This window comes from Musca domestica, unplaced genomic scaffold (assembly GCF_030504385.1).
Source record: "Musca domestica strain aabys unplaced genomic scaffold, Musca_domestica.polishedcontigs.V.1.1 4, whole genome shotgun sequence".
In the NCBI taxonomy this organism is placed as follows: Eukaryota; Metazoa; Arthropoda; class Insecta; order Diptera; family Muscidae; genus Musca; species Musca domestica.
This window is the reverse complement of record NW_026712328.1, coordinates 15,040,303-15,066,116: the sequence shown is the minus strand read 5'-3', so window position 1 is coordinate 15,066,116 and position 25,814 is coordinate 15,040,303. Positions and strand designations below refer to the sequence as shown.

Here is a 25,814-nt window from a genome sequence, read left to right as displayed (position 1 = left end):
TGTGAGCAGAAAGGGCTAAAAGTCTGACATTTGCAATAGGATTTTTTTCTGAAAAATGGGACTGATATAAGGAGTTGATATTGGAAATGTGTACGAATGTAAGGACAGTACTAAAGATGCTAAATTTGGTACAATCAGGTTTGAGCTAGAAATTTGAAATGTTGGTATTTTATTTACTGCTGGTTGGTAGGACTGAAATAAAGAGTTAGTTTTGGAAATGCGTAGAGCAAGAATATATATAAAGTACCAAAATGGAAATAAACGTAGAAATCGAACTGAACTTATGAATTACATTACAAGGGTCATTCTTTAATTCTCTACATTGAAATATGCCGCTTGCATTATTGAGCACGCCAAATTTCTGTCCCGCCCAACACACTTTTCATAATCTCGAGTATTCTTCCAAGATGTAAAGTATTTTCCCACCGTAGTCATGTATAGGACGGAACAAACAACTAGTTATTTTTATTTGCTGCAAATAAATGTCAAACTCTTTTTCAACAGCCCACGAAATACCTTCCTGCTCGGCGAACCATTGTTTACTTGTCTCGGAAACACAATTGGCAACTGTATCAACACATTTTTTATTGTTATTTTCATTAAGCATTTCCTTCTCCCTTGTATATCCTGAGCTTGTGGTCCCATTTCGGGCGATCGTTGTACTTAAGCTTCATTACTACTTGCGTTGGCTCGGAACGACCGTCTGTTGTGATTATTTTTGTTGTTGTTTGTGTTTTTATTGTGTCGAAAATTTTGCTTTTCCTCCAAAGTGTGTCTTTACGGTTTAACTTTTCTAAGGCCAAATTGTTGCTGCTTTTGTTATTCTTGGCCCACATAAAATTCGTAGCGCGTCGATTCATTGCTGCAGATGGTTGGATGGATGATAGGGCATCGACATCGATGCTGCTTGGGTCTGGCTCAGTGGTGATGGGTAATTTGCAAAGAAAACAATTTTAATGGAAATTAAATTCAATTATTCGGAATATTATTAAAATGCTCAATGCTTTGACAATTTACATAAATACTTACATATATTTGCAATTATTTTTCCTTGCAACAAATCTAGAAACGACTTTAATAGCATTTGTAATTGTTCTCATTGAGGGGTTAAATTAAATTATTTCGTTTCCTTCTCCTTCATCGTCGTCTTCGACTTATGAATACAATGAGATTTGTGCATGAAAATGTAGCATTTCGTTTTCCATGCATAAATTAGAAAATCTTTTTAAATGTCAATTAAAAAGTAACTTGTCAAAATCAAGCATCGATTACTTGTCATTGACATAAAACAAAGGAATGGTCTTTTCGAGAAGCCCTGACAACATATCGCGGAGGAGGGGTAATTGTAATATGATTTTATTTTTTTTTTTATTTATGCCTTCCTACGTAAATTGTGTTTCACAGTTGAAAGAGTTCTAGGAATGATTTCATACATATTAATGGTAGATTTCTTGTAGGTACGTTTTGTATCCTTGATTGTTTCTTCTGTACTCCAAGCACCGCTGACATTTTTACAATACAAAAATTTAGAAAGAGTCAAACGGTCGTATTACATTATGTTTAATTGTATATTTGGGATTTGCGCAAATTTAATTAGAACACGTAAAAAACTTTAAGTTCGGCCGGGCCAAACTTTTAAGACCCTCCACCTTAGGGTAAAGGAAACATTAGAGCCCATAATGACCCACATATACCAACTTTTAGACAAATGCATGGGAAAATATGCCAAAAAAAAAATCATCCAAATACCGAATATGGTATTTGTTGGCTATACAAAAACGTGGATCTATACATGCAGTGTTTCGCCCAAAAGAGCTAGAACCCATTAAGACCAACAAATACCAATTTCTAGACAAATCCGTGAAAGAATGTGGCAAAAATCATCAAAATACCGAATATCGGAAGGTACCGTTATATGGGGGCTATACCAAATCGTGTACCTATACATGCAATGTTTCGCCAAAGAAGCTAGAACCCATCATGATCTGCAACTACCAATTTTCAGAGAAATTCGTGAACAAAATGCGTCAAAAATTATGAAAATACCGAATATCGGGAGGTACCGTTATATGGGGGCTATACCACATCGTGGAACCATACATGCAATGTTTCGCCACCGGAGCTGGAATCAATTGCGACCAACAATTTTTAACAAATCTGAGAAAAAATGTGGCAAAAATAATCAAAATACGGAATATCGGGAGGTACCGTTATATGGGGACTATACCAAAACGTGGACCGATATATCTCATATTCAATACCAACCATCCTAGACACAATACAAATTGCTATACTACATTTTGGCGCTCTACGTCAAATAATGTGGGCTGTATCGTGATTTCAACAGACAGATGGACAGACAGACGGACATCGTTAAATCGACTTAGAATTTTATGCTGATTATGAATATATATATTTTATAGGGTCTACGACGAATATTTAAGGATATTACAAACGGAATGACAAAGTTAATTTACCCTCCTTTCCAAGGTGGAGGATATAAAAATCTTATAAATGAGCGATTTATATCTTTAATACACCCTCCAGAATATTTTCGTAATTATATTCGGCATTTATTCTAATGCCACGATCGACTAATACGAGCGAAGACCGACCATCGGCTGTTGTGGCGGCCCACACCATCACCATGGCCGGCGTTTGAGTTCTGATCGCCAACCGAAGGTGAACATTTTCAGCTGTCCTCTTTGGCAAGTAAACACGATCATTTTGTTTGTTTACAAACTGCTGGACAACGAATGTTTTTTCATCGAACAATGCGAAATTCGGCAGTTCACCACTTTCGGCCAAGCGAAGCAACTCTTTAGCTTTTGAGTCTATTTTCTTTTTGTTGTGGTGTAAGTTCTTGCACTTTTTGGAATTTCAAAGGTTTTACCCCGAGCTCATTTTTCAATATAATTAGCGAAAGGAATATTGTGATATGTTCAGCTCACGAGCCATTTTTCGGCCACTTCGACGCGGGTTTCGATCAAGTCGCTTCTTTACTTTTGGAACCACTTCTACTGATGTTGCTGTTTTTCTCCGTCCAATTCTTTGACGTCGGGCTACGCTACCAGTATCACGGTAACGAGCGATGGTACGAGACACAAAAAATTTATTATCATTTAAATGGTGGAGTGCTCTAACAATAGCCACTTGTGGTTTTCCAGCCAAATATAAAGAAATCACACTATCACGCTTGAATTCAATCACGAATAATTTATTTTTTCTGGAAAATTCTCACCAAAATGCTTTTGTATGCTTGTAATGCAACATAATGAATTGTCACTGGTTTAGAAATGACAGCGGTCTGAATTTTGTTGCAGATTTTTCATCTTAATCTGAAATGTTTCGAATGGATGAAAATTATCAAAATTAATTACGGATAGTAATTAGTATTTCGAATAATTGATGGTTAATTAAGTCCTTTAGTATAAGGATCTTCAAGTCTTACATTTGCATTTTCACAAGGCTCGACTCGAATATAACCTATATATAGGTAACATATAACCATAAAGCGACCCGTATGCCACATTAAATTTTCTAAATAACACAACCAAACCTATCAAACTTAAGGGTACATAAGTAGCTTGTCAACATAGCTAGACATATTAATATCAAATATAAGGGGAAACGACGGCAGAATTCGACTGCGACCCTTTATGATAATTCACAAAATGTGTCATGCGAAGACTTCTAGCTTCTTATGCACCCACACCTTTACTTCTGAAGAGTTATGGTAGATGATTTTGTAATTTAAGGTCGTGGCAATTAGCAGAACAAACATGGCCAAATATGTGCTACAACTTTTTACAGTACTACCTTTCTGCAATTACAGCTAAAAATAACATAATTTTCAAAATTTCTCTTCAATATAATCAGGAAGAACAAATACTTTAAAATACCTTATTTATTAAAATAAATACAAAACTAAAATATCAGTAAACTTTTTCGTTTAACAAACCCAATTCTACAAACTTTAAACATTTATCAGCAGTTAAAAATACTCAAGAAACAAAAACGTAAAATGTGAACCACCATTTAAAGTTCAATAGAGAACTTTGTTGATGTTAAGCAAAAGAAATTGTGTTAAGTACCGCCCAACATTCAACGCTACCTCGAGTGACGAAAGGAACTACATCACTAATTCTGCAGCAGACATTGGACATCATCGAGGAATGCGAGCGAGCGAACGGCAAGCGCCAGCAAAGGAGTGTTCTGGAGGATTGTAATCAGGAAGCGGAAACAGTGTATTCCTTGTGTTCAGTTTCCATCGTGTTTTTCTCCTCCATCTGTGCCATGACGTCTTTTAACTGCTTCTGTTGTTGGTTACCTCTTTTAATCTCTCCGCACTTAAATACAGTGCGAACGGAAAAAGTTGATAAAATCTTAACGAGCTGTTTTTGCAGAAAAAGGTTCTCAGGTTGGGAAACAAAGGACTACAGCTGCACTATTCTTGTTCGCATTTAAATGGAAATGTAGAAAGTGTTTTTTTTTTTCATTCTTCTGCAGTGGTGTTTTTTTAGTTATGTTCAAGAATGTAATTTCTCCTGACAGTATCTCAGCAGGACAAATGCGCAATTGTCCAATATTAAAGAAGAAGAAAGAACTATTTATTTCTTTAAAATGTTGTATTAACTATATATTTTAGTTCAATTGAAATTAAATTTATAGTTCCGTTAGTTTAAATTGCTGTTTAGCAATTTTTTAATTTTTCCGCCATTTAAAAAAGGGCATCATCCGTTCTTAATTACCTTAACACTCTTAGACGATTTACACATGTCCGTCTTATTATATGACCTTCTGTCTGTTTGTCTTGTCTACGGATCGGCCTCGATGGGATCAAATCTGGCTCATGATCACATTATGTCCGTATTGGAAATGGAATTTTAAAAACGATATGAATGTTCAACCCAATTTAAAGATTTTTAAAGGTTTGGCCATATCTTCTAATGAAATGAAGTATGTTTTGGAATTTTAGGTTACAATATAGAAAGTCAATTCAGTTAAAACAAGTAAAAGAGCAGTAAGTTCGGCCGGGCCGAACTTTGAATACCCTCCTTTTAAATCTCAAAAATACCGAGTATAGGTGTTCACCGTTATATTGGGGTCAATACGAATCTGTGGACCTGCATAGGCAACTTTTGTCATAGGTCATAACAATATTCGAATACGAAACTTAAACAAATCCGGCGAATATATAGCTAAAATTATCAAAATACCGAATATAGGGAGGGACTATAAAAACCTGGACCTGTATAGACACTTTTCTGTCGCAGGCTGTAGTACCCATTACGAACTCTAAATACGAATTTTAAAACCATTTCGGTGAATAATGTCCCTAAAATCATCAAAATAGCGAATATCTGGAGGTACCGTTGTATGGGGGGCTATACGCGTATGATAACGTGTACCTAAATAGACAATTCTATTCCAAGGGGTAAAGTACTTAGAAAGAACTCTTTTCGTGGATTTTCAAAATACCGAATATAGGGAGGTATCGTTGAATGCGAGATATACGATACATACTCTTCCAGGGGGTAAAGGACTCAGAAGGAACTCTTTTTGTAATTTACAGTCAATAGTGGATGTCGGGGTTAATCTATGGGGGGCTTATGATATCGTAGACCGATATAGCCCATCTTCGAACTTGACCTGTTTGCAGGCAAAAGACTGGTGTGTGCAAAATCTTAGCTTATCTTAATTCGTTTTGTCTCTAGCGTGATTACAACAGACTGATAGACGGACGGACAAGGATAACTCGTCTTAGGATTTTATACCGATCAAGAATATTTCTACTTTGTTAGGTCCAAAATTATTATAACGATGAGTTACAAACGGAATGGCGAACTTAATATAACCTCCATACTATGTATGGTGGAGAGTATACAAATCGAAATTGATCCATCGATTTAACGGTGCCGCATGATTTCAATAACTCCAAAGAAAGGGTTTGCATTAGCTATGATGTAATATTCAAATCCGTAGAAATATATTTAAATGGGTACCCGAATTCCAGTATTTTAAAAAACTTAGACTAAATTTTCCAAAAAAAAAATAACCATAATTTGTACAGGGTGAGATAAAAAAAGTGCAACAAAGTCAAACGCCATCATTTTTACATTTTTTTTTAATTATATTGAACGAAAGCACAAAAAGTTGGAAATAGCATCACATTTTAGAAAATGTTTAGATTTGTTCGAATTGGTCACCTTTGGCACGAATTATGGCCTTCAAACGGCGAATGAAATCGTCACACGCTGCCCAAATGTTGCTCTGCGGTATTTTGATCCATTGCCGGCGAAGCGGAATGTCCAAAGTCTGTGGCCAAAATGTTTGCGTGCCAAAGAAATGACAGAAGTCTGAAGTTGGATAAGTTTTTCATCCCCCCCCCCCCCCCCCCCTGTATATGTAGTTCTCATTGGGAGCACAAGCTTCTCATCGAACTATGTTTATAATTGTTTTAATGATATGTAATGTTTTCGATTGGAATTGACTATAATTTGGTATTTGGGTTCCTATTGTCTAAGTCAACTTACGCCCGGAATTAGGCTGCTTCGATGGTATTATTATGTAACGCCTTCATTACATGATTTTTGTCTAATTGCATTTTATAGTGATAGGTAAAATTTTACAAGGAAGAACTGAAGTTCTGTTTGGTGATGAATATAGAATCTAATCTTGTCCGGATAAACCCTAATAAAATTCGTTACAATCAGTATAGATTGTGGTATAGCTTTCATATATAGTGTAGAATATCTACATCTCCTTATGTACGTAGCATCCGATTTGACATTTATATCTCTTTAAGCCGAACTTTGCTCTCTATTAGAATGATATAAAGTACAAATAAATTCGGTCCGCCCGTTTTTTCCCTTTCTTTACTGGTCTTGTGTTTGGCAAAGCACATTTTTTAGGGAAGTACTTGGATTCAAATTGAGGACTGAGCACGTCAATTTTTTAATTCAACTAACATCAAATTGACAAAATTTAAAAAGACACTAGCTGACCCGGACGCGTTGCTGGCCCGTAGTATTAGTGTATAATGCATATTTTTAAGAACCTAATATAAGATGTAAAGTAAAGCTTTTCTCTTTGAAAAAACCTAAACTTTGATATAAATGTTGACTTACAACCATGATATGTGAACATTGATAAGTCAACAAAAGTTTAAAGGTTTTTCCAAATTTGGTATTTGATGTTCGTAGTCTGTGCAGGTCCACGACTTCGTATAGCCCTCATATAACGGTACCTCTCGATATTTGGTATTTTGATGATTTTAGCGACATTATTCACCGGAATTGTTTTAAATTTAGTATTTGAAGTTCGTAATGGATACTACAGCCTACGACAGAAACTTGTTTATTCAAGTCCATGTATTCGTATAGCCCCCATTTAACGGTACCTCCACATATTCCGTATTTTGATGATTTTAGCGACATTATTCAACGGAATTATTTCAAATTTGGCATTTGAAGTTCGTAATGGATACTACAGCCGACGACAAAAAATTATTCGTGCAGGTCCACGTCTTCGTATAGACCCCATATAACGGTACCTCCCGATATTCGGTATTTTGATGATTTTAGCGACATTATTCACCGGAATTGTTTCAAATTTGTTAGATGAAGTTTGTAATGGGTACTTCAGCCTACGACAGAAAATTGTCTCTGCAGGTCCTTGTTTTGGTATTGCCCCCATATAATGGTACCTCCCTACCTTCGGTATTTTGATGATTTTAGCGACATTAATCACCGGAATTGTTTTAAATTTTGTATTTGAAGTTCGTAATGGATACAAAAGCCGATGACAAAAAAATTGTCTGTGCCGGTCCACGCCTTCGGACCGCCCCCATATAACGGTACCTCCCAATATTCGGTATTTTGATGGTTTTAGCGGCATTATTCTCCGGGTTGGAGGTCATATACTAACTATGGAACAGATATCTTCATTATTTTTGCAAATATTTGGATTTGCATAAAAACCAAACTCGGTGTAGGACGAACATTAAAACAAAATATATCCAATTTGGTCCAGCCGTTTTCAACTGATTCATTTACAATCGAACAACAATTGAGTTGTATATATAGATTAAAAAGTAGGCGTGGTCAGTTCAGCCCCCCAAATAAATTCTTAGTGTTGTGTGGAAAATCAATAGTATCTCGTGTAGTAATAGCGAAGTTTGTCAATTAGCGATTGTAAAAAAGTAATTAAAATATTAATTTTTGTTTTATGTGTTTGTTTTCTCTTTCGTCTCGAAAGAGAAAACAAACACATAAATCATAAAACATATGATCTTCGCCTTAACAAAGCAAAACTATTAATTTTTTTGGTTCATAGCTTATTATCTTCTGAAATGATATTATTCGTATAATTCCAATTACCCAATACATACATCAAATCTATAAATAACAGTTTTATCTGTTGTCGCTTCATACTCCCCAAAAAGACTACACATCATATTAGAATTAAAAAAACACTACAAATTTACATTCGAATATAGCAAGTCAAAATGAAAACAAGTAAGCAAAGGCTACAGTCGATCCAAAACTGCTTGGCTTTTGCAATGTCCGGTAACCCCCATTCAAATGTGCGTGAGGATCGGGCAATATTACGACCTGATCGGGCAATATTTTTGGTCCATTTCAACCCCTAAATATATGGCGATCATCTCCAAAAAGGGTAGGCTTCTATTCTGACCCTCATCTTACCCCCATGCAAAATTTCTTAAGGATCGGGCCATAAATGCGATCTGTATATGATATCCTGGTATCTTAACTAATTAGTTTTGTTTTCCGTAGAAATATTACCAAATGTTTAATTCAAAATGAAAATATGCCAAAAATATGACAAAATTGAAAAAATATGAGAAAATGTTACAAAATCAATATTTTCATCTTTAGAGAGATATTTTTATGCGATTTTTTTAGACGTTTTTTCTTTCCTGTCAAGAGGCCATTCTGAATTAATGAGAACTGCCGAAATCAGTTCAGCCGTTCTCGACATATAAGAGATCTTTCAAGCATATCCTCTTTGATAGACATATATATCGCACATATTTTGCTATATATCCGATTTGTTGGATGTTAACATCTATGTAAAGATCAGAAGTAACCTTGTCATGGCTTTGTGATTTTGCCTGGATTTAAAATATTTGCGGTTTAATGAAAAATTTTGAATTTTTTCAACACAAAAGATATGGTCTATTTTACCCGCTAAATATTATCCGATGACCACCCAAATTGGTAGGCTTCTTCCCTGCCCTAAACTCTAGTTACATGCGAACCCTAAACATTTGGTGATTATCTCCAAAAGAAATAGGGTTCTGACCCAAACTTTTATACATAATGATATATTTAGATTAAAAAGGAGGCGTGGATGGGAAGTCTACAGTATCTCGAGTAATAATTTTCAACACGATATCTCCATTATTTTGGCAAATATAAGGATTTTAGATAAATCGAAATAGTGGGCGTATAAGTGGTCGTGGTCAATATATTTTTCTTTAAAACCTAACTCGGGGTATGACGAACGTTTTTACAAATAATTATGCAAATCGGTCTAGCCGTTCTCAACTGATTCCATTACCAACGAACAATAATTGATTTATATATATATATATATATATAGATTTCTATGTAAATTGTGAATTTTAAAAATAAACTTATAATTTGGTATTTAAATATCTACAACAGAAGATAAGAGGAACAATTTTTATCCTTATTTTTTCTTCTTTTTTTATTCTTTGCATATCGGTTTTAAACTTCGACGATGTTAATCGATTCACTTATTTGTTTTTTTATGTCCAACAAACTTGTTCCTTAATATCCCCTCAAGTGAGAGGGACAATTACAAGAATCTACTTCCCATTTTATATCCTGACTTAACTCATTAACCTACCGATTAAACAAATTATAATACAATTAAAAAAGTTGAGAGATAATGCTTACATCTGATTTAAATTGATCACTTATATATTCATTATTTAGTCCACTAATGTTGCAATCTTTTTATTCAAAATTTATGCAAATTTCCAAACAGCGTTTTTTATCCGCATTAATTTATTTAATTGTCTCACCTTTATGTTCTGTTTTGCGACATCCTTTACGTTCATTACTGGTGACATGAATTTGTAATCCAATTTTTTCTCGATTTTCGCAATTTTAATGAAATTTCCGATTTCTAAATCATTTATTTTTATATCCAACGGCCCAATCATTTGTTTTAACGCTGTATATTTACCAAAATATTCAATTAACAAACTTTCACAAAGGAGTGAGAAAATTTTCAATTGACAAAATATAAAATGTGCAATACGAGCCTTCTATCTTCTATATATATAAATGTAAGTTGTGTTAGTTACTACGCTTATAACTTAAGAACCGCTGGATTAATTTTAACGATTCACACAAATTCGGAGTTGTCTACTCTCCGAAAAGGATAATATCCAAGAAAATCGCGTAAAAATGTGATATATTAACATTTTCATTTTGACTTTTCAAATGTGCAATAGTAATGTTTTATTTTGCATGATTTTTTTCCATTTTGACTTACTTTTTTCTAATGTACATTTGTAGTGTTTTTTATATTTTATTTTTGAATTCGAATATTTATACCAATTTATTTAATTGACTTGATTTCTTGAGAACTGAAATTGATGGCGGGTTACATGGAAGTGTAGTAGCGAATTATGTGGTGGCGAAACGGAATAGATGATATCGAAATAATTTAACGCGGTCACACCAAAGTTATAAGATAATTACTTTTTCTAAATCGCTGAAAAATCATGAAAAAGAGATCTCATTGCAAAAATCAAAAAAAAACATTTTCAATGGAATCGAATTTTAAAGTAATAGTACATTCTATTGACAAACTTTGTAAGGAAGGATCTTAAAACATTTGCTGTAAAAAATCAGCGAAAAAGTTGAAGACTTTTTCAATTTGTTATTCTTTTTTTTTTGTCAATTTTTTTTGTGAACAAAATAAAGAATAATTTTTCACTAAAAAAATTGAATAAGTGCGAAATAGGATGTTAACTGACATCTACCTTTCAACTCCAGGGCCTACATCGTGGGTTAGCTGGAAGATGCGAACACGTTTAAACAAACAAAAATGACCGAAAAAGCTTAATGGGGCTCATTTCAAAGCGTGACAATGATCCGTCCAATGAGAGCTCAAAATGCAAAATTCTTTGGGAGAATAATAAGTAATATACCAATATTGAAATAAAAGGTGCAAAATAGTAGAGCGAATGGGACTTTTAGTAAGAAAAGGTTTTATATCCTTCCAGAAATTCTTCCCAAACATTCAAAATACCTAAAATCACTTTTACAGGTCTTTATATCGATCATAACTCATGGATAAGGGAACAACCCGATTTCATATTTTTATAACCATCTATGATTTAAGTTATTTTTGGGGTCTTGGCCGGCCATTTTTTTCATTTTTTGGCCCTTATTTGACATTTTTGTTTCTAAGGGGGTAGATAACCTCTTCGCATAAAATTTGAAATTTTCAGAGTAGGGCCCATATTGGTATTGACCACACTCATCAATTGATTTGGCTAAAAAAATTTATTTATGCCACCCTGGGGTAGGGAACCATCATACAGATAATTGCCACATAGGAATTTATTTAAGTAAAGTCCCCACATTGGAGTATCCCCAAGTCCACTTTCACATCTAGTGTGTGGTCAGAAAAGAAAATTTTGTATTCTATTGAATTTTTAACCCCCAAGAGAATATTGGTTGGGAACGTAGATTTGGGATGTGCATCCATATGAAATAAATTGTGGAAACATGAACAAATTACAAATATAAGAAAGTAGCACGGGACCGAATATTTGTTTAATCATCATTGAATTATCCTATGATGAAAATATGGACTTTAAGGGGTCTCCAACTTACAATTTAAATGGCAAATAAAATTAATTCCCATCTTATCATTCTGCCCTCAATTATGAGGTGGATAAAACTATTTTTACTTATTTAAATCACGCGAAATGCTATGACATGCTATATTGTTCTGCTATATTTTTGATTTGGCCTCTATTTGTCATCTTGGATTATAAGGGGTAGAAGAAAGTTTTCAATGTAGGTCGATGTTTCGGAGTAGTGCCCATATAAAGAAGGTACCTCCTAATTTAACCACATTTCAAAGAATTTGGCTAATAATGCGTATTAGGGGGGTGAAAATCTTACACTAAAATTTCAACATATCTACAAATTTTAGAATTTTTATCCATGTTATAATACCCTCTCAAGTCCACCTTCTGGCGGACAAACAGACTGACATGGTTAGGGGGACTTATGAGGACTCCAATGCACAATCTAAGTTGCTAATGGGTTTAAAAAGTAATTAACTTTGGCTATTCTTAAATCATTCAGCCCTCAATTATGTAGTATACAAAATACAGCAAATTCCAAATTACTGCTCATTTGACTGGAAGATTTTGCTACGATTTTTACCATATTAAAAATTAATTTGATCCCTTATATGGCGATAAGATTGATATATACTTTTTAATAGATTTGTATAGCACATCCACACAGTTGAAGCCCACGGTTTAAATATTGAAGCCCACTGGTTAAAAATGGGTACAGGTATTTTAAAACACTTTAAATCGACCTGTACGTGAACACTTATATCAGTCATATCTGTGAATAATTATGCTTGGGAATATATGCATAATAGACAAAAACTACGGGCCGGCAACGCGGACCGGGCCAGCTAGTGTTTATATAAAAATAATATTTAGGCCATGGGATATGGTAGAATTTCATGGTAACCCTATCAGGCCAGCTGTAGACAATTTGTTGTAATATGAATTCGCTCTACAGATGCATAAAATTATGGCCCAATTATAGGGTTGAAAAGTAAGACAAGCAGATATTATTCAATGTTTCGCCTTGCTTTCAATTGTGACATATCAAACTCCGACAAAAGTTCCTTTGTAGTAAATTTCACCTGTGTTGCTACCTGGTATTTCTACTATGCCATGGTCTAAGGTCGGCCAGTGATGACGACGAAAATCACAAGGGAGTAGACGAATTGTTTTATTGGGGTTATGGACTTTTACAGGGAGATAAGGTTGGAGAGAGATATCCCGTTATGGTGATGGCTGGCTGTGGTGTTGGGACACTCAAATTTGGTAAAAAAAAGGTCCCGTTAATCCACCAGAAAACACGTGGTTGTCGTTAATTCACCAGAAAACACGTGGTTGTATCTCAGTATAAAATGACGACAAAACTTAAAATTTGGGACAGTCAACACCAGACGACGGAAGCGACAACATCGACCTCTATAAGTAATCCAACATTGAATCGAAGCCGCGGGCATCCTGGGACAACCTAGTGCATCCCGAAGACATCCATGTCCATCCATGCAACGTCCTTGAAGGATTGTGTGGGAGTACTTAGGCATCCTTTGTGGGTCCTTTGAATATCCTTGTAGTCTGCATGAGTACTTATTAAGGTCTCTCGCAAATGTGTCAATCACAGAATAAATCCAGAGAAGTGCGAATTCTTCAACGAAATATCTGGGTCTAGTAGTCAAAGCCCAAGGAATACACATAGATCCTATAGATCCAACGTTTCGTTCCAGAGTTTGCAACGACAGCATATCCGATCACTTCCATGCTTAAAAAGGACAAACATTGGCGGTGGACAGAGGAACAGCAAACGGTATTCGGGACTTTGAACGTACAACCAACGGAAGCACCCATGTTGACATGTCAAAAATTCAACTTGGGCTTCGCCCTACAGACAGACTCTAGCAACTACGGACTAAGTGTTGTTTTAACCCAAGTTTTGGAGGGAGCAGAAAGAGTGATCGCATCCCTAATTAGAAGAATACAACTTCAATGTAATCACCGACAATCTCTCTCTAAAGTGGTTAAATTCTATTGAGAATTCATCTGGAAGGTTAGCCCGTTGGGCTCTCGAATTACAGCATACGCTTTCTAGGTCCAGTTCCGTAGAGGGAGAAGCAATATCGTTAACCACTTGAATATTTGCAAAAGAGCGAAAATAGAACATCTAGAATGTTCCTGGATCGGGGAAAACAGGAAAGTATGTGGAATAACCCTGCGAAATTTCTCTACAATGCAGTAGTGAGTTAACAGCTATTTTGTCACATTGCTGGAAACACTCACGATGAAGATTGTTTCCCTTGGAAGATATATATCCAAAGATCCCAAAAAGAAAGAGTGCTACACGAAACCAACCGCTGCAATTTGTAAGAACCTGTAATACTGTCTGCGCTATAAGCCTTACCAAGTTGCACCGGCAGGGAAAATACTTGTATCAATCCCTGAGGAACCTTGGGCAACAGTTTGTACCGATTATGTTGGTCCTCATCCAAGAACGAAACATGGAAATACGATGCTCTTGGTATTATTCGGCTGATTCTCTAAATGGGTGGAGTTTGTGCCTTAGAGAAACATAACCGCTGAAGAAGTCGTGAAAATATTCTGGGAGAGGTTTTTCGCCAGATTCGGTGTACCGAAGGTGCTCATTTTGGACAACGGCATTAAATTCGTTGGTAAGGTACTTGGGAAATATTTAGAGGAAATTGTGTTCACCGCACCATCTTGCCCGCAAGAGAACCCTACTGAGATAACCAATAGAACTATTAAAACAATGATTGCCCTGGTAAGCCACAATCAACACAATCGGTGGGACGACTTCCTCCCAGAGATATCCTTGGCTATTTATACCGCCATGACAGGATGTAGCATAGCATATTTAGTTTAGTGTCGTGAGCCTATATTATCGACACGCTTGTATGACGAAGCAGTGCTTGGCGCGGGTAACACTACGAAGTCACCGGAAGAACGTGTGTCCGAATTACAAGAAGTGCTCCGAAATAACGTAAATCGGGCCGCGGAAGAACAACGACGACATTAAAATCTCCGAAGCCGTCCATGCAAACCGGTTGTAGGTGAAAGGGTGCTGGTGAAACAGCATCCACAATCGAAGGTCCATCAGTTTGCTGCAAAACTTGCGCCTACTACGATTAAAAGGATTTGACCAACGATCGACTAGAACGGCTCAGCTTAGTGAGCTTAAACATTATATCTCAAGCTAGTACCGCCTTTTATTTCGCTTCTCTCTCTTTCACAGATTTTTGTTAGATTTCGTGATGGCAGCAACAAAGACCAAGGCGGCACTACCAAGCCATATTATGTTCGGTTCACGCAGCTCAGTCCTCTTGGGATCTTGCAGGACGTATAGAAAGACTTCGGTCGGAGGAAGTGAGAGGGCTTTAACTACAGTTCGACACCTTGGCCTAATCTCGGAACCCATGCCGAAGGTATTGTATGTGTCGTCGGAAGTTAGCCACCCCACCCAGAACCATGAACCGACGTCCGTCATCACCAGATACACCAACGCCCGTAACATTACCGACCACAGTCCAGGGTTCGAGACTAAACCCATTTCAACTTGACGATTGGAAATGGTTGGATGCTAGTCCAGGCGTCACGAAACCAGATGGGCTAGCAATTACTCTGGCCGAAATCTTTTAACAACCTAGCCTAGCAGCACGGTGGTCGGGAGTTCAGGCAGCGACATGGCGTATCTGGACAGCATTTTGGAGGAGAACCTTGGCACAGCCACCGTTGTGCCATCCGAACTACCACAAAAGAGATCGGTCATCCAAAGCGTGGTGGTTGTTTCAGCGAAGAACGAGGTCGATGCCGACCTTCGCGGAGGAGGAACTTCCTAAGTATGTGAGCCAAGGACTACAGCCATACCTCAAAAAGGCATTTTCACACCATCGTACAAACGGGTGTTGACGGTTCAAGGCCTGAAATTCCGTATCCTCATAGGCCGCAAAGGACAGGTGGTGATTCAACCACGTAAATAAAGCATATATTCCGTCGCATCCGAGGAAGAGAGGAAGTATGAAGACGAAAGTTACAAGGGCTAATATTCGTTCACACCCATTGAATTTATAGTATATATAGCAAATAAAGCATTAAGCACAGTAAACGAAAGGGCTTTTACAGAGAGCTAGGGCAAGAAAGAGAGAGATATCCCGTTATGGTAATCGCTTTCTGTGTTGTTGAGACATTCAAATTTGGTAAACAAGGTCCCGTTAATTCACCAAAAAACACGTGGTTGGATCCCACTATAAGATGGCGACCAAACTTACAGTTTAGGAATACTAAGACTAAGTATTTTTTAGTAACTAACAGAAGTAAAAAGTACTCCGAAAAAAATATACAGCTTGAGAATGAGAAGAGGGAATTGAAACGCGAACTTTGGGAAGCAAATAATACCTACTATATCAACATTTGTACCAAAAAGGTTACCAAGCTATATTCTATCTATACTTAAAAAATTGGTGCAATAAAATATCTATGAATGAAAGAAAAATATATACATCCATTATGAGACATGTAAATTATAACGGAGGACAAAATATGTTTACTTCATTCGATGAGATAAAGGTGGCAGACCCACAATATCAACAATTTTTAATACCCTCCAATAAAGAAAACAAATTTTTTATAAAAGTATCTAATCAATCAGAACTACCACAAGAGAGACCGGTCATGCAAAGCGTGTTGGTAATTCTAGCGAAGAACGAGGTCGGCATCGACTTCGTGGAGGAGGAACTTCCCATGGATGTGAGCCAAAGACTACAGCCATACCTCAAAAAGGCATTGGCACACCATCGTCCTGAGCAGTACAAGCGGGTGTTGACGGTTCAAGGCCTGACATATCGTACCAAATAATGCCTTACATTCCATTATTGAAATTTTTACCGTTGCTCAACTAAAAAGATAAGATTACGAACAATTGTAAGATGGCAATGGGCACATATCTGGAATGCCATATTTTTGCATTTGTACCAAAAGGGTTACCAAGCGTATCTATTTTAAAAATTGATGCAATAAAATATCGATAAATGAAGGAAAGCTATATTAATCCATTGACTTTATGAGACATGTAAATTTTAACGCAGGACAAAATATGTTTACTTCATTTGATGAGATGAAGGTGGCAGACCTACAAATTCAACAATTTTTAATACCCTCCACCCTCCAGTAAAAAACAAAAAAAAAAAAAAATTTATAAAAGTATCTGAAGTATCCGAACTACCACAAGAGAGACCGGTCATCCAAAGCGTGGTGGTGGCATCGACTTCGTGGAGGAGGAACTTCCCACGGATGTGAGCTAAAGACTACAGCCATACCTCAAAAAGGCATTTGCACACCATCGTCCTGAGCAGTACAAGCGGGTGTTGACGGTTCAAGGCCTGACATACCGTATCCTCATAGGCCACAAAGGACAGGTGATGGTTCAACCACGGAAATAGGGGATCTATTCGTCGCTTCCGAGGAAGAGAGGAAGTATGACGACAAAAGTCACAAAGGCTAATATTCGTCGACACCCATTGAATATCTATATCTATAAAAGAGGAAAATGTTTGTATGTTTGTTTGTGTGTTTGTAATTTATGGACTTGAAAACCGCTGAATAGATTTTCCTGAAAATTTCCATATATACTGCAACATCGCCTGAAAGTAACATAGGCTATATACATTTTTGAATTTCCACATAGAACTGTAGATATAGCATCAGAATCGGAGGTACCTCCCAAAAATTTTGATTTATACATGCATATATGCACATATCTATTGATTGGTTGAAGATACAGTCTCAAAATTTGGAATGCGTAACGGAATTTGGAACAAAAATAAGTTTGCCAAATTATATTGTAATCGGTTCAGATTTGGATATAGCTCCAATATATATTTTCGACCGATTTCGTTCATTTGATGCCTCAAACACAATATGAATGTTCGATTCCAATGAAATTTGGAATGTGTGACGGGACTTAATCCGAAAATAAATTTGTCAAATTATATTGAAATCGGTTCAGATTTGGATATAGCTCCCATATATATTTTCGGCCGATTTCATGTATTTGATGCACCAAACACGCTATGTATCTCTAATTTCAATGAAATTTGGAATGTGTAGCGGAAATTAAAACAAATATACATTTGTCAAATTATATTAAAATCGGTTCAGATTTGGATATAGCTCTCATATATATTTTCGACCGATTTCATGTATTTTATGCGCCATACACGATATGTATGTTCGATTCCAAAGAAATTTGGAATATGTAACGGGATTTTGATTAGAAAATAAATTAGTCAAATTATATTAAAATCGGTTCAGATTTGGATATAGCTCCCATATATATTTTCCGCCGATTTCACATATTTGATGCACAAAACACGATACCTATTTCCGATTCCAACGAAATTCGGCATGAGTGGCTAAATTTGGTACAAAAATAAATTTGACAAATTATATTCAAATACGCTCAGATGTGATTATAGCTCCCATATATATACTCAGCCGATTTCACATATTTGATGCACCCAAAGCGAGAGAGACAAAATCTGGCACCAGAAAAAATTGCCAAATTATATTGAAATCAGTTGAGGTTTGGATATAGCTAACATATATATTTCGGCCGATTTCATACATATTATGTACCAAACACGATATATATGACCGATTCCAATGAAATTCAGAATGTGTGGCGGAATTTGGTTATAATAATAAATGTGATAAATTAATTGGAAATTAGTTAAGATTTGGATATAGCTCCCATATATATATTCTCGGCCGATTTCACATATTTGACGCACCAATTTCAATGAAATATGAAAGGTGTGGCAGAGTGTGGTGTAAAAATATTTTTTTTATTATTATATTTAAATCGGATCAAATTGGGATATGATTTTAATAAGAACCACTGACCCACAACGCCTTAGGCTAACACTAAAAAACCACACAACAATTGATTTGAAATACGCTTATTACGGCGAATTATGTTGCTATCTCGAATTCACTAATTGCAATAGAAATGCCACTCAACTTTAAAAGATTGCAGTTTACTGCACGCTTGGTATTTGCTATGAAATAAATAAATCCGAAGGACAAACCCTTCGTGTATGTAAGTCATGTTACTGCTTTTCTAATGGTTTTGGTTATTTACGCATTAAAGTAGTGCAATAATTTTTTTTGAATTTTTAAATTTGTTTTTTTTTTTTGACCAACATATATTCGTAAATAAAATTTTGAATGCATATAAAATCAAAAGGGGTAGCGAAGCGCACCGGGTTCAGCTAGTATAGTATATATAGCAAATAAAGCATTAAGCACAGTAAACGAATTTTGTTCTGTGGGTTATGGGCTTTTACAGAGAGCTATGGCAAGAAAGAGAGAGATATCCCGTTATAATAATCGCTTCCTGAATTGTTGAGACACTCAAATTTGGTAAACAAGGTCCCGTTAATTCGCCAAAAAACACGTGGTTGGATCCCACTATAAGAGGGCGACCAAACTTTCAGTTTGGGAATACTCAGACTAAGTATTTTTTAGTAACTAACAGAAGTTTGCTGCAATTAAACGTATTTATAGTCCAGTATTCTTTGCCACCAATAGTGAAAAGTACGCCGAAAAAATTAGATAGCTTGAGATTCAGAACAGGGAATTGAAACGCGAAATATGGTAAGCAAATAATGCCTTAGATTCCATTAATGAAATTTTTACCGATGGTCAACTTAAAAAGATGAGATCAGGAACAACTGTAAGATGGCAATGGGAACATATCACGAGTTTCATATTTTGGCACGCTGCTGAACCAAGAGCATATCAACATTTGTATCTATATCACCGCATCACCGCATCACCGCAGGACTTTAAGTTCAGACTGAGATATTAGGTAGGTATTGTTGTTATTATTATTTTAATTACATGATTTAAATCAGCAGAAATGGTTCGAAAAGTAGAGAAGCGAATAATGGCTCGTGAGCTGAACATATTGCAATATTCCAATCGGCAAATATGAAAAAAATGAGCTCGGGGTAAAGCCATTGAAATTCTAAAAAGTGCAAGAACTTACACCTCTACCGAAAGAAAGTAGACTCAAAAGAGCTAAAGAGTTGTTTCACTTGGCCGAAAGTGGTAAGTTGCCGAATTTAATTTTCTCCAATGAGAAAACATTCGTTGTCCAGCAGTTTGTAAACAAACAAAATGATCGTGTTTACTTGCCAAAGAGGTCAGCTTAAGTGCCAGCCATGGTGATGATGGGCCGCCATATATTAATCGACCCCGCATATTAATCGACCGTGGAATCAGAATAAATGCCGAATATTATCGCGAAAATATTCTGGAGGGTGTATTAAAGCCTTGGGCACGCAAACATTTTGGCCGCAGACCTTGGACATTCCAACAGAACTCAGCACCATCGCACTCAACATGCGCCACCCAAGAATGGTTACAAAATGAGCTTCCTTGCTTCACAATGGCTACCAAAATCTCCAGATACCAATCTTTGGGACTATAGTTTCTGGAGACACTATAAATACCAAAGTATCGATCACCTCAAGCAAAATACCGCAGAGCAACATTGGCCGTTTGAAGGCCATAATTCGTGCCAAAGGTGACCAATTCGAACAAGTCCAAACTTATTCGAAAATTTCATGCTATTTCCGATATTTTTTGTTTTCACCACTTAAATGAAAACCATTATATGGTGACTATGCGAAGTCCTGCACCAGTGTACGAAGTTTTTTTTTTTTTGTCATAGACTGAAGTGGCCTTTTCGAACTTCAAATACGAAATTTGTTACAATTACGGTGAATAATGTTACAAAAATAATGACAATACGGATTATCCTGAGGTACCGAAGACGTGGACCAGCACAGACAATTTTCTGTCTTAGGTTGAGACAATTCCGGTGAATAATGTTGCTGAAACCGTAAAAATACCGAATATCGGGAGGTATCGTTATATAGGGGCTATACAAAGACTTGGACCTGCATACAAACATTTTTGTCATAGCATGTACTACCCATTAGGAAATTTCAGTACGAAATTTGAGACTATTCCGGTGTTAAATGTTGGTGAAATCGTCAAAATACCAAGTATAGGGAGGTACCGTTATATGGGGGCTATAGGAAAACGTGGACCTGCAAAAAAATTGTTTGTCATAGGCTGTAGCATCCACAACGATCCTCAGAATACCGAATATCGGGAGTTACCGTTATATGGAGGATATACGAAGACTTGCATACAATAATTTTTTGCATAGGCTGTAGTACCAATTACGAACTTTAAATACAAAATTGTAAATAATTTCGGTAAATACTGTCGCTAAAATCATGAAAACACCTCATATCCGGATGTACCGTTATATAGGGGCTATACGAAAACGTGGACCGACATGGCCCTTTTACGAACCTAACCTGCCTACTGGTAAACTATGCATGTATGCAAAATGTTAGCCTTCTATCTTAATTCGTTCGAAAGATAGCGTGATTACAACAGACAGACAGACGGAAATCGCTAAATATTATTAGGGTCTATTATTAATATTTCGAGTTACAAACAGAATGACAAAGTTAATATACCCTCCATAGAATGGTGCAGGTTATTAAAAAATGTAAAAATTATGGCGTTTGACTCATCTCTGTATAATATATGTATATTATATACCATTGTATAGCATATATTTCAAATAGTATAGCGTTTCGTTGAAGTTTAAAAGCTGTTGGGCGTGCTTAAAATCCTGTTTAATATTGTTAATCAAAAAAAGGTGCAATGCGATGTGGAATCTAGCCTTTAGTTTTTGGATGTGTTGGATGTAGAAACGAATAATATAAAAATGTGAATGTCTGTAATTGGAAAATATAACAATTGAGTTAATGTGGATTACTATCGAATTTTACAATGTTAATTGGTATTTGTTAAGATATGGACCTGGCGTATTTGGCTAATCCAGACGTTCAAAATATTTTACCATTTTTTGTGTACGCCACGTTAAATTGAAAACTATTACAATTGGATGTAATGAAAAGGTATCCATTCTGACAATATTTTTGCTTGGTAGATTATAATATTTGAACCTGGCGTATTTGGGTAACACGGACGTACATAACATTTTACCAAAGTGGGGATTTTATATTCATTCAAAATTTTATATACGAATATTATGTGGTTTTTAAATAAAAAAACAAATTAAAAAAATATAAAAATTTATTCAAGATAATGCTTTTGTTTTTCCTTCAAGAGAGTAAAGAACCTGGCATGTTCACCCGTTGGTAGACCGAACTGACCACGAGAAAAACGGGAACATGCTAAATATAGTCCGCATATACTAAGAGTTTGTCCTTGACACAGCAAATACAAAGCGTACAGGCAACTGCACTCCTTTACAGTTTACCGGCATTTCTGTTGCTATTAGAGGGATTCTAGGTGGCAAAACATATGAATTTTCATACCCGTAATAATCGTAGCCTCAATTAAATTCTTGTATAGTTTTTTAAATGTAAGCCTAATGCCATTGCAAAGGCGTGGTGAGTCTTCGTCTCTTAATAAAGAAGTATCCAAATCGGCACCGATTTTAATATAATTTGACAAGATTTTTTTGGGAACAAATTTCGTCACAAATTCCAAAATTTATTAAACTTTGATATACATAGCTTTATCTAAATCTAAACCAATTTCGATATGTTTATGCGAATTTATTTGTAGACCAAATTCTGTCACACATTTTAAATTTCAATGTAATTGGAGATACATAACGTGTTTGGTGGATCAAATATATCCAAATCTGAACCGATTTCAATATAATTTGCAAACTAATTTTTGTTATACCAAATTTGAAGAATTTGCCTATTACCGATCAATAAATATGTTCGTTGAAAATCTAATTTTTGGAGGTTTGGAGTTTACTCCGATTCTGATGCCATATCTCCTGTTCCAAGTGGAATTTCAAACATTTATATGTGCTAGTTAATTTTAGGTGATTCCGAATATTTGAAAATCTGTTCAGCGTTTTTTTTTTAAATTACAAACAAGCAATTAAACGTACAAACATTTTCCTCTTGTATAGATATAGAATAATATGTATTTTGATATCAAATAGTATGTTTAGCATCGTTGAAGTTATATATTTGATGTTCGTTTTGTTCTCAATTCTTGATTTTGAAAAAATTGTTGTTATGTTGACATTTATAGTTCTGCTATAGCTGGAATGATAATTCCATCTAATAGATATGCCTTTATGAGTTCTGTCTCTGTATGACGATACCAAAGTGAATGGGGTTCTCAAATTCTTTATTTTAAGTCCAACAAGTAAGCAAAGGCTACGGACGTGCGGGGCCGACCATTTAATACCATACAAGACTATAATATGTTGAAATTTATGTCCAAATCCATTTCTGAAGATTTAGCTATTTTAGTCCATTTTAGACCTAAATATTATCCATGCAAAATTTCGTGAATATCGCACGACAATTGCGACCTGTATATAATACCCTCAACTCATAGTGTTGCAGGGTGTAAAAAAAGTACAATTTAAAATTGTACATCAAATTGATAAAATAGCATCAAATTTCAGAATATGATTAGATTTGTTCGAATTGGTCGCCTTTGGCACGAATTATGGCCTTCAAACGGCCAAAAAACCGCCACACGCTGACCGAATGTTGCTCTGCGGTATTTTAGACCATTCACGGCTAAGCGCTTGCTTGAGTTGAAATGAAGCGAGGAATATCATTTTGTAACCATTCTTGGATGACGCGTGCTGAGTGTGATGGTACCGAGTCCTGTTGGAATTTCCAAGGTCTGATGCCACGGTCAATTAATACAGGCGGAGATCGACCATCGGCTGTTATGGCGGCCCACACCATCACCATGGTCGGCGCTTGAGTTCTGGTGGCCAACCGAAGGTGCAAATTTTCAGCTGATTTCTTTGGCAAGTAAACACAATCATTTTGTTTGTTTACAAACTGCTGGACAACGAATGTTTTCTCATCGGAGAAAACAAAATTCGGCAGTTTACCACTTTTGGCCAAGCGAAGCAACTCTTTAGCTGTTTTGAGTCTATTTTCTTTCCGTTGCGGTGTAAGTTTTTGTACTTTTTGGAATTGCAATGGGATATTGCGAAATGTTCAGTTCACGAGCCATTTTTCGGCCACTGCGACGCGGGTTTCGATCAAGTCGTTTCATTGCTTTTCCAACCATTTCTGCTGATGTTGCTGTTTTCTTCCGTTCACTTCCTTGACGCCGGGCTACGCTACCAGTATCACGGTAACGAGCGATGGTACGAGACACAAAAGATTTATTCAAATTTAAATGCTAGAGTGCTCTAATGATAGTCATTTGTGGTTTTCCAGCCAAATATAAAGTAATCACACTATCACACTTGAACTCCATCACGAATAACTATTTTCAGAAGTGGCCTTTTTATGTAATTATCAATAAAAATATTTGCAGTTTAGTGGATATTTTCATATTTTTTGACAATAAAAGATATGATTCATTTTACCCGCTAAATATTGTCCGTCAAATTTTTGCACAACCCTAAACTCTAAACTGGTTCATAATTTTGGCCTGTAGAGTAACAGCAAAATGAGGATTTTTTGCGTTTTTGGTCTATTTCAACCATTTCAAATATTTTGTGATCACCTTCAAGGACAATAGGCTTCTATTCTGACCCTAACCCCAGCTCCATTTTCACGGACGGACAGACGAACGGACATAGCTAGATCGACTCAGCTCGGCGAGAAAGGAAGATCCATATATAGTTTCCTATATCGGGGAACAATATTTCAAGGTGTTACATACTTTTTGGCCAATTAAACTTACAATACCCCCAATGCATAGTGTTGTAGGGAATAAAAAATAAATTTCCGTAAAACAACATTACTAATTACAACATTTACTATTAATTATATTGTTTGATCATTCTATGTTTACGCAATCGTGCCTAATTCAATGAGAAACGCATTCCTTTGCTGTTTTGGTTTTTTAGTTTGAAGGTAATTACAGCATATTTTGCTGCCATTAAATTGCATCGTTCTGCCCATAGTACCTAAGCAAATTCTGTGAAAATTCTTTTCGTTTTGGTTTCATTCATTAATTCATTCATTTGAAGGATATTTTTTCACGCAACTACCCAAACGCACACGCATTCAAATCAACATTTGTATATTTTATTCAAAACAAACAAACTGAGGCATATTTGTGCATTTCAACCTACGCGGTTGCTTCTTTTTATTTCATATTAAAACACATTCGAATACGTACATATACACATTTGAATGTCTGTATTTGTATAGATGGCTATGTTGTTTTCACGAAATTTTCCTTTTGATTTTTTTTTTTGCTTAAATGAGTTTAAACATTTTACGGCTCCATTGCCGCTGTGGCGCTCCGAAAGTACGCAATTTCGTGGATGCGAATTTAATTTAGCTGAAAGCGGACCTCACATTTCGCATTCAAACACTTTGAGCCGAAATGGTGTTCGCATTTAACATTTGGTCTAAATCACAATGTATGTCCTTTGGGTACATTACGTTATGCTTTATGACATTTTTATTACGCGAAGTGCTGTAATTTTGGTATTAGCGTGACAGAAGCAGAAACTGTGTATGGAACTAAAGTCTTGTTGGCAAGGCCATCATTGCGTTTCTTGAGGATTGTCATTGTAATTGTCGGTTGCAAAAAGTTTCTTCAACTCACAATGCGAATTGAATCAAAGACGAAAGTTATGACTCGACTAAAAAAATTTAAATAAACATTTATTATTCCAAGCATGCCTGTGAAATAAATTATTAATGATCTTATATTTATTTTATGAGTATTTTTAGGCTGGATAAAACCAAATCTTTTTTTTATATCCTCCACCATACTATGGAGGGTATATTAACTTTGTAATTCCGTTTGTAACTCCTCGAAACACTCATGTCAGACCCAACAAAGTATATATATTCTTGAT

The 25,814-nt window shown here is 35.9% G+C and overlaps 1 long non-coding RNA gene across 1 annotated transcript; it reads right to left on the bottom strand.

Annotated features, from left to right (window-relative positions):
• Window positions 1-565: 565 nt before the first annotated feature.
• On the bottom strand, window positions 566-1,229 carry LOC109612800 (uncharacterized). Its single transcript, XR_009342996.1, has 2 exons — window positions 1,030-1,229; window positions 566-913 (listed from the first exon to the last, which is right to left on the bottom strand). It is a non-coding gene; the product is annotated as an uncharacterized LOC109612800 (long non-coding RNA).
• Between the last annotated feature and the right edge of the window lie 24,585 nt (window positions 1,230-25,814).